Consider the following 10,789-nt stretch of genomic DNA (forward strand, 5'->3'; position numbering starts at 1 on the left):
AAGCTCATCCACTATCTTGTCAATTGTGTTCTTGCTTGGAAACAGAAAAAGTACTGACAGTTTAAGGGCATTATGTAGCTACACACACACACACACACACACACACACACACACACACACTCAGGCAGAAACGCATGGTTCATACCATTTAGGGCCGGCCTCTTTAAGTATTATTTAAGCATGTTTTCTTACTTCAAACGCCTGATTCTGACAATTACAATTTTGCATTTAAAATATTAGCTTCTACCAGCCCACGCGCTCTCCGTCTCTTCCTCTTTAATTCCACCTTAAAACCTCCGCAAAAGCCGGAGGAGACCAGCCCCTCGCTTAGCTCCTCCCACTAGGGGGATAAGACTTCGCCCAAGTCCGGACTGAACTTGGATCCCGACAGAAAGCTAGAGACACACAGAAGCCTGAGGATTCTCTTGTGCCTCTGGGAACTGTAAGCGATATATTTACTCTTCCCCTGCTCCGCTGCTTTCTCCCACTCCCCTAAGCTATTACTCTGTAGCTGACTTGGAAGAAGGACGGACGCAGGGGAAACCGCTCGGCTCTAAGTCTGCGTGGCCCCAGCAGTTGAAATGATGCACAGATCAGGGAATCCGGGGTCTTTCTAACCCGTGCAAGTTTGCTCTCCGTGGTCTAATTACATGGTGGAGTCGAGGATAAGTTGTTCCCTTCAGTGGGAGCCCGGGAATTTAGCATTTAAAGAGAGCGGCGAGGTGGCCCCTTTTTTGTGTTCCACGTGATGCCACCCACTAGTTAATGATCCCCGGACTTGAGCAGCTGCTGTTAGACAGCCCTAAGAGCCTTTAGCAACGGACTTGGTTGACTCATGTGTTTTAACTTAAGAATATAGTCATTTTGGTTACTTATGCACAGCATCGCTGGGTATTTACTGTGTTGCACTATGTGAGAAACAGTATTGAAACATTAAATGAAATCGACTAGTTTTTCTGATTCACTTCTCCCTTGGGTTACTTGACATGGGAGAACAGCTCCAAACCAGACTCTCGAAAAAATCTGATCAAGTTACACAGTTACATTTTGAGTATGAGTACTATTTTAGTAATTTCATTTCAGAGGAAGCAAAGGAAAAAGGCATTTGGTTTTGAAAGAAGTGGCTGAACCTATTCCTTTTTTAGTCTCTTACAACTTATAATGATGTTAGTCTTAAAAATAATTACATTTTTTTTTGCCTCAAAAACTAGAACAAGAGGTGATTTAAGCTTTTGTTAAATGAAGGCAGGTGGAGACTTTGAGGCATACCATTTGCATAGGTGTCAACTTTGAAGTTGAATTTGCGAATATAATTTGGGTACAAGGAAGATTTGCATTTTATTTCTGTTCATTGTGTACATTTCAAATATTGGCCCAAGAGATATTTGCAGAAAATACAGTGAAACAAACCTGTTAGTACACCCCAAAGGTCTTTAGAACTTGCCAGTCAAGAAACAGGTATTTATTTTCACTGAGCTCTGAAAGAGTTAAATTTTAAATTAAGCAATAATTGTGCAATGCATAGAGAAGTGTTTGATATACATTGGCTCAAAGGAGTTTTACAAACTTCCTGTAGGGTGAACATATTTTATGGGACAAGACACTACTTCTTTTTATCCTTGTAAGTTACTTTTGAAGTATTTTGCATTGTGTTTCACTAGGAAAAAGAAAATTATTAAACAGACCCCTTAGCACCTGATAAAATTTATACCATAGAGGTAATTTGAGGTCTGTTTCTAACTAATTATTATCTTTTCTAGTGCTGCTGCTTAGAAAGCAAAGTCATTAAACGTAATCATTTACATATTAAAACTGTTCCAGGAATAAAAAGGAGGAAGACAGTTGTGCCTCCTTTCCCCTTTGTATGCCTTTTATTTACCTTAACTTCTTCCCTCTGCTTTCATGCTGATTTTATATTTTTTTACTAATTCTCAATCTTGCTTTTTTTCTTTTGTTTTCTTTCTTTTTGATCACTGACCCTCTCACACATCTTGTAACAACTTAGATCCATCCCTTGAATTAGTCACATGTGGATTTCCAACACACGCATTTAGAAACATCTTAACAAGTTAATAAATCCCCAAAGGTAATTTATGTCCCATAAAAATGAGATTTGTTCAAACACTGGAGTTTTCTTATAATATGAGATAATTAGCAAACCAACTTTAACTTACACGTAAGGAAGGGCCTGACAGTGGATGTTGCAGTGTCTGTTGACACTTCTTCCTGGGGAGTTTGGAACTTCCAACAACATCTCTGTATAGTGCAAACCAGCTTGCCTAGAACCCAACTGACCTAGATTCTAACTTCAACTCTAATGATAAGCAGCCATTTAATACTGGACTTGCTTTTTTCTGTAACATTTGATTTTTTAAAATTACCTGAATGCAGTAAGTGAAATATGATAAAGGGGAATAAATTGCAAGTTTTTCATTGGATTATGGGACATTTGTATTTTCTACTTTTATTCCAAAATGCTTAATATTTCCCATAATGATTATGTTTCCTTATATCATTGTTTGTTATAAAGACAAATCTTACAAATTTTGTTAAATATTAAAATATGCAAGGAAAAGACAGAAAAACTATCTGCAAACTTCATGAAGCAACTCTTTTTGAAATGTCCTACATCCATTGGTTCAATCAGTGATTTTTCAAAAATTGTACTAAGGATTGAACCCAGGGTTTTTGCATTGAGCTACATCCCCAGGCCCGTCTTTTATATTTTTATTCTGGGATAGGATCTTTTTTTTTTTTTTTTTTTTGAGACAGGGTCTATCACTGCAATTCAGGCTGGCCTTGAGCTCACTTTGTAGCCCAGGCAGGACTCGAAATCCCAACAATCCTCCTGTCTCAGCCTCCCAAGTGCTGGGATTACAGAAGTGTGCCACCACGCCCAGCTGGGACAAGATCTTGCTCAGTCACTAAATTGCTCTGGCTGGGTACCAGTTTGTTATCTTTCTGCCTTGGCCTACCAGACTGCTGAGATTATAGATGTGTGCCATGCCCATCTTTGATTAGTGAATATTTATTGAATGTCAGTTATTCATCAGGACAGAAACTGGCAAGGCATTCGTGTGTTTACGTGTGTTCCGGTCAGCTCTTCATCTTCTACTCAAGTCTTTATCTTCTACCCGCTGACTGTCAGGATAGTTAACAGCTGAGGGAACCAGGACTGACTCTGAGGGAACCAGTTCTTTGAGAGAAAACAATTACAGCAGATATTGTTCTAATCTTTTGACACCATCACCTGCCTAAGAAAAAAGGGATGTGCAATATATTTACTGCTCTTGTTATGTGAATCTTTTTATTAATCATTAATACAGCCTTATAATATTCTTTAAAAATACAGTGTAACTCTCCCTGTGTACACCACAAAATAATACAAATATCCAATATAAGTAATCCATTTCTTCCCATAAGCAGTTTTGTAAAAGATGTGCAACCAGTTTAACTACTTATTTAATGAATTCAGAAAGCTGGTAATATACTCCATTTAGGAAGTACTTTTTCATTTATACAAAGACTGCTTCAGAGCTTCATTAATTCTCACAATTTAGCAGAACAACTATTACTAGTCACATTTTACAGGTGTGAAAAGAGAGATGGTAAAAAAAATATGGCTTTTTTTTTAGTCTGGGCCTTATGATTTCCATTTTGACTAATTTGATATTTTGATTCATTTATTGCTTCATATTCTACATTTTGATGTTTCTTATTGAAGTTGTAAGCCTCTGCCATCTCAGTTTAACAGAAAATTATAAAGGAAAGTCCAGAAATTACATTGTCCCAATGCCCATTTCCATAATAACCCAATTGTTCTGCCTTTATAACTTGGTTACTGATTGACAGAATAGAGGAAGTTGCACAAACACTTGAGGATGACTGAAAAGGTAGTGGATGATTTGGAATTGTTTTGTGGAACTATGTGGTATTTTATATAGATATATCCTGTGTAAAGAAAATAAAAGATGGTGATATCTTATCAAAGATATAAAATAGATTAAGGGCTGATTTTTAAAACAAGTAAGAAATATTGATTTTACTAAAGGTTTTTCTTCCAAGTTGACAATAGGGAATTTTCTTAGAATGTATTTTTAAGTGTAACCTTCAGAATCAATGGCTCCTTCTGGCTGTTACTATTCCTATCAATTGATATAAAATGTTTGCATCAAAATGGTCATTCTGATCTGGATTTATCATTTGTAGAAAAAAAGTATCGTTTTGTTTTTCTGAACGAGTAAGTAGCTTGCAGTAAAGCTTGCAGTAACTTTAGTTATAAATTTGGTATACGCATATGTATGACTTTGTAGTAAATGGTTTGTAATCACTCAGGTTTGATTGCTGGGTATATCTTTGCCATTAGATCAGCAAAGCTCTTCTGAATTTCAGTTTCAAACTGACTCACTTCTGATTGGTCCCATGTTTATGCCCACAGCTTTGAAAAACAAGCAGGTTGAGTGTTGTACATAGGTGGCAAATGGAGCTGTTAGTCTCATGTGCAAAGAGATATTCTTTCCCAACCCTTGGATCTTGTAATTCTAGGAAAGGTAGTACCGGCCTGGGACAGTTTAAGGCAGAAAAATGGGATCTTAAAATTTTTTTCAGGCCTTGATTTTTTAATTTATTAGATAGAAAAGGCAATTGATTTTGTGATGTTTGTTGAACCTGTATTTGATACAATATTGTGAGTACTGAAAAAAGTAAGACTCTAGAGAAAAGCACTTTGTGGAAAAGAGCCTCAAGATGTTTGTAGTTACTGGGTCAGTCCTTTTTGAAGCAAATGTCTTGAGGAAGGGCAGATACATTTAAAATTGGTGGAGGTCATCACCTGAGATATCAAGGAGAAATCAGTACAGCAATTTCTATAGTTCATGTCATAGCATTGTATATTCAGGGTACAGAGATAACACATGTTCAGATAATAACTTCCAAGCATGGTTAGAGTCCTGATTTTAGAGGATGCTACTAACACATTGTAGGGAATTTGTCATGGCAAAAATTCTATTTTTTTTTTTTTTTTTTTTTTTTGTCTTTTTGAGACAAAAAGACACTATGCAGTTCAGGCTGGCCTTGAGCTCACTTTGTAGCCCAGGCTGGCCTCAAACTCCCAACAATCCTCCTGCCTCAGCCTCCCAAGTCCTGGGATTACAGATGTGCACCACCACACCTAGCAAAGAAATTCTAATTTGAAAAAGGTTGCTTGTTTAATTAAAGACATAATTACAAAGCCATGAGAAAGTTACTTATAATTTCATGCTTGGTACTTATTTCTTGAGATGAAAACCAATAGGGATATGTTCACAATGTCTACATGGAATTTTTTTTCATCTTTATAACTATCTGTAACTATGCCTCTGTTAACAATGAAAACAATGAAAGAATCAACTTTTGAGACTCTCAATCTTTGCAGAAGTTATTACTATCTGTTTAAATTATATTCTAGATTGGTAAATTGGTTTTGTTGATTCATATATTAATACATGACATTAATATACCTTATAACCTGTCTTCTTAACATAAGGTTATGATGCATATTAACAAAATATTAATGTTATAAACTAGTATGCAATAAAATATGTATTAATGTATATTGATAATACATATGAATTAATTCATGGTAATTATGAACTGATTATACCTAATACCTTATACATTAATATAAATAGTTAATGTAAATTAGTTAGTATAAAGCATGTATTGCTAAAAATATAATTAACATATATTAATACTTAATATATAACCAATCTAGCAAATTTGTCAATCAAAACATAATTTAAACATAATTTAAACTTCTGCACTTTTCATCATCACAGTGAGTGTAAGGCGCTTGTATCAATGACAAGTTCCTGTGAGAAAAATAACTTTTATATCCCATTTTATTCATAGGTGTAGCATGCTTAGAAAAGAGGAAGATGTAGCTTTTTAATTCTTAAAAAGAGAACAGACTTTGTATGAAGCAATTTAGTTTGTACTCTTCGTTTTCATGTAAGAATTTTATCTCTCCTCCAAAAATTATTGCTCAATGGGCTGTGTTCATTTATTCTTTCTTTTATTAAGTAAGTTTTAATTAGTGCTGACAACGCGATAGGCACTGTGCTACATTCAGACCTCCTTGAAAGAACAAAGCAGGTAAAATTCATTCCCAGTTGGAGGAGACCAAAAAGTAAACCAAGAGATAACAGGCCAATGGGCTTCCATAACAGAGAGTAACATGGGGCCCAGAGCTAGAATTTCAGCCTGGAGACTGGGGATGAGAAGTCCTATGGGAGTGAATGGAACTGGGGTAGTGGGGCCCAGAAGACCTCCCAGGAGCACAGCGTGTGTAAAGGAGTCAACAAAGAGGCAATTGAGAAATTAGACAGAAAAGTGGGGAATTAGGGTGGTGTCAGGAGTTCACAGCGGGGAAGCAGGTCCAGAAGAAACACGGAGGTTAATATGTGGATAGGAAATGGGGCACGTCTGAATCAGGAAAGAAAGTGGTGGCTGTGAGCCTAGGGCTGCTGAAGAGCAGAGAGATCTTCCACACGGAGAGCGTTGCGTGGGGCCCGGTCTTTTCCAGGAGGAGGAAGAACCACCTCTCTGTGACAGGGAGAAGGAGCCCACAAGTGCGTATGTACAGTAGTTTGAAGATTTGTTGATGTAGGAAGCTGAGAAGCTTCCCTCTGGTACTTTCTATTTTCTCTCTGTACAGAGATGAGGTCACAAGCTAAGGGGAGGTGTGGGGCGGGGTGAGAACCTGAGGGAGAGAAAGGAGCAGAGTCATTTTCTGGAGTGGGAACCAAGCTCGCTAGAGAATCTCAGAGCGATGCCTGCTGGTGTGGAGCGCCTCTGTAGGCTATGAGAACGTGAACCTAAAATGAAACCAGTCTGCCGGGTTCCATGGTTCCTCCAGCCGTGTTTAAATGCTAGGTGCAAAACAGCTGGAAGGTTACGTTCTTCTGAGTAGGAGTTGTTTTTGTTTTGTTTTGGAAAAAATGCTGGAAACCCTTAAAATGAACCAGGGCACTAAGCAAAATCCAAACCAAAAACCAAAATAATGCCTCAAATACAAAGGCTAGAACTCCCTAAGCTTGTACAGAATGCAGCCCTCTGTAAGGCAGTTGGTGACGGGTAGGGAGTAGTCGCAGCTTGGCTTGATTTGCAGCTCCAGTAGGCAGGAATTCAGCGTTTGTTCTTTTTCAAACTTGTTGGAGTCATTACTTTGCCAGTTGCTAGGCCTGTTCTACACATCAGCGAATCTAAATGGCTTTACCTGTTCCCTGAGAAGCCATCATTTTGGAATCTGTTTTCTTAAAGTCCTTGTTGGTAGAATTGTTACTATTGTCCTTTGGAGTTTTGAATGCTTAATAGTTTGCCTCCCTGCCTTACTTGATTCCTAGCCAAGTTTTTGGGCCTGGCGTCTAGGCCACCCCTGAGACTTTGGTCTGTTTCCCCACATTCCTGAGGGCGCATTAATACTCCCTCAAGATAAGAGCTGCTTGCTTATTTATTTATTTATTTATTTATTCATTCATTCATTCATTTGTAGGCAGGGTCTTGCTGTGTAGTTCAAGCTAGCTTTGAACTTACTGTAGAGCCCAGGCTCCCCTTGAACTTGGAATTCTCCTGCCTCAGCTTTCTGAGTGCTTAAGAGCATGCTACCGTGCCACCAAGGTAAGGTTTTAGAAAATTGGAACTATTACAATTCTATGATATAAAGGTGAGGCTGTAACTCAATGGCAGAGCCCTTGCCTAGCATGCATGAGGCCTGGGTTCCATCTCTGGCATGGTAAAATAAAATAAAAATTCCTAAAAAAGCCCTATAAAGTAGAGATGTCTAAAACAATTAGTAGTAATAGTAGGCCAGTACAGCAAGGCTGTTCTTATAACCCTGCGGTGAGGGTGTGCTTTCTTCAACTGGAAATAAACCCGCAGTCACTTCCTTCTTTTTCAGTCATTTACAGAGCAGCTGGTTATCATAATCAAAATGGTATCTTTCCAAGGACTAAAGTAATATTATTGAAATATTGGTTCTTGTGTTTCTTTAAAGCTAAAAAGTGCTTCTTTTCTCTTAAGTCCATTATCATTTCTCATAAATCCTTTTTAGGATGAAAGTGCTTTCATTTTGCACTAACTAATCAAAGCCAGGCTCTTCCCTTGCTGGGGGCAGTGAGTCTGTGGGGGTCCCGTTGGCCGGTTATTTCTAGCTCTGTCCAGATTTGTTAAGTAGTGGTTTAGCTACAGTTATCTCACTTCCTCCTGTCTAATTCTGTCTGAAAGAAGGGAGAGTCTTTTTTGCTCATTTTTTATTTTCAAAAAACTCATCAGCAGGTATTTCATCAACCAAAACTTTCTGAGAGATTTTTTGAATGTTCTTGGGACAGTTCTCCAGCTTGTTGACCAAGATTGGGGAAATAATAATTTTGTATTTTGGAGCAAGTGACAGTACTTCCAGTTCACTTCGATCTGTCTTTACTGTAAATAATGTGTAAGTTCACTGTGGTGCTAGCAGAGGTAGGTAACACAGAAAGAGCTTCTTTTCTATTATTTTACCCCTTAGGGACTATAAGTTACTCTGTCCTCAAACATTTTATAACAGACTTGGGGGGTGGAAGGGAAGGAGACATAAAAAGAATGAAGATGTGTTATGTACATGAGTTAACTCTCCACAATGAATGTAATCATTACCTACTGCATACATGTACTAATAGAAATAAAAATTTAAATTAAGGAAAGATTACAACTTCACTAGTATAGATCACTGCAACCGTCCAGTGGATCCAGTGATGATGCAGCAGTGTAGTTAAATCTATGTGCTCTTCTTAAATTTGTATGTTGTAAATTAACCCAAGGTGATAATGTCGTATTAATTTTTTTTTTCTTTTTCTCTTTTTGAGACAGGGTCTCCATGTGCAGTTCAGGCTGGCCTTGAGCTCATTTTGTATCCCAGGCTAGTCATAATGCCATATGAAGAGGTTAGACAGGGAAATAATTAAGTCCTGAGGGCGCCCACTTGTGAACGAGAGCAGTGCCCCTGTGAAGAGGAGCTACCTTTTGCATCTCTGCCTTCCCCCGCGGGGCAGACCCAGCAACAAGGCGCCATCTTGGCAGCTGAGAAAGCTGGTGCGTTGACCTCCCATCTTCCAGGACTGTGAGAAATCAATTTCTATTTTTATAAATTAAAAAATTTTATATGAAATTTTCCAACTATGTAGATCTACTCCACAGAAACAGGAGAAAATGTGCTTTAAGTCTCTGAAGCATACAGAAATAGCACTTAATATCTCCTGACTGCCATAATTCTACATATTGTATGAGATTTAGTTTTCTTTATAATCTGGTGCTTTTATTTCATGAGTTTTAAATATCATGCTATATCATAGGCTCCCTTCGGCTTCTCTAGTCTGAGGAGAAGCATGGAACAAAACAAAATTAAGAACTCCCAAGGATCCTCCTCTCAAATGCATACTTTTTGAATACAGAGTTCTCAATCCTATGAAAGATTGGATTTATTACTTATTTAAAAGTGAATTGCCATTCACAGGATCTAGAAGCACATTTCTAATATTTAGAAAAGAATGATGTATTTCTCCTTCATGGACCTGTGGGATGCTATCGCAGTGGTGCCTGATACAGTGGTTCTACAGCTCCTCTGATCTTCCGCAGATCCAGTTATACTGTTCTGTCCATTCACCCCACTCCAAGGTCATAGTCAACATCCATATTTTTAAACTACTAGAGAAACCTCACCAAGTGTCTGAAATAGTTAGTGCTCTGGTTGGGAGGTGAAGGAAATCCAGAATACTGATTACTACATCCCCAAATAACACGTGGCTCCCAGGAAAACTTTCATCCAGTAAGATGATTTTGCTGGAGGTTTTCCCCTGCATTGTTTTTCCTAGAGAAAGAATAGGGCTTTCCCTGCTGTGGCAATCTTGAGTCAGTCACAAAAAAGACAGCAATTAAAAAGGGAGTGGAGCACAAATGCTCCTAGGGGAGCACGTTTGCAAAACTTTCAGGCTGGAGAAAGCTGCAGAGTTGAAACAGTTCTCTGAACATATTTTTTTTTGTGTGTGTGTGTGTGTTTTGAGACAGCATCCTGCTATGCAGTACAGGCTGGCCTTGAGTTCACTTTGTAACCCAGGCTGGTCTTGAACTCACAATGATCCTCCTGCCTCAGCCTCCCGAGTGCTGGGATTACAGGCGTGTGCCACTATACCCGGCCCTTGATTTTTTTTTTTTTTTTGGTGAACTTTATATGTTTGACACCTGTAAATATGATGTTATTCCATGATAGTTTGTGTGTGAAAAGGAATTTTTTAACAAACAATCTTAATTTTGTGACCAAACAACTTGTGACTATGGTTCAAACCTGGAAAAGTATAAGGAGTAAAAGTAACTCTTTTAAAGCTATTTTTGACCAATAATACAGACAAATTCAATTTTTCATTTCCCTCCAATTTATATATTGAGCCTTTTCTGTGTCACCAAGTAATAACTTGGTAACAAAGTTATGGCTGAGCTAAAATGTATATGCGGCCTGCTTTATTTTGATTATTCCTTTTTATTGTGTGTGGTGGGTTATAAGGAAAAAGGACATGATTGGAAGAGACATGTTCAGCTGTTTCCCTAATTGAGGGGACCTGGCTAGGTTTGTTTATTCTTTAGGCCTCGGTTTACAACTTTGTATTGTGAGCATTTTCAAGATGATGAGAATAGGGGCTGGGGATTTAGCTCAGCGGCAAAGCGCCTGCCTGGCAAGCGCAAGGTCGTGAGTTCGGTTCCTGGTACCGGAGAAAAACCAAAA

General features: G+C 38.2%; 1 protein-coding gene across 2 annotated transcripts in view; it reads left to right on the forward strand.

Moving 5' to 3' along the window:
* Positions 1-340: 340 nt before the first annotated feature.
* Pla2g4a (phospholipase A2, group IVA (cytosolic, calcium-dependent)) overlaps positions 341-10,789 on the forward strand; it is a 134,719-nt gene continuing 124,270 nt past the window's right edge. For both annotated transcript variants that reach the window (XM_013521775.1, XM_005375092.2), the window contains exon 1: positions 341-442. The gene's annotated coding sequence lies outside the window, so the exon portion shown is untranslated. The remainder of the gene's footprint in view (positions 443-10,789) is intronic.

Source organism: Chinchilla lanigera, unplaced genomic scaffold (genome assembly GCF_000276665.1).
Source record: "Chinchilla lanigera isolate Chin_1 unplaced genomic scaffold, ChiLan1.0 scaffold00005, whole genome shotgun sequence".
Taxonomy (NCBI): Eukaryota; Metazoa; Chordata; class Mammalia; order Rodentia; family Chinchillidae; genus Chinchilla; species Chinchilla lanigera.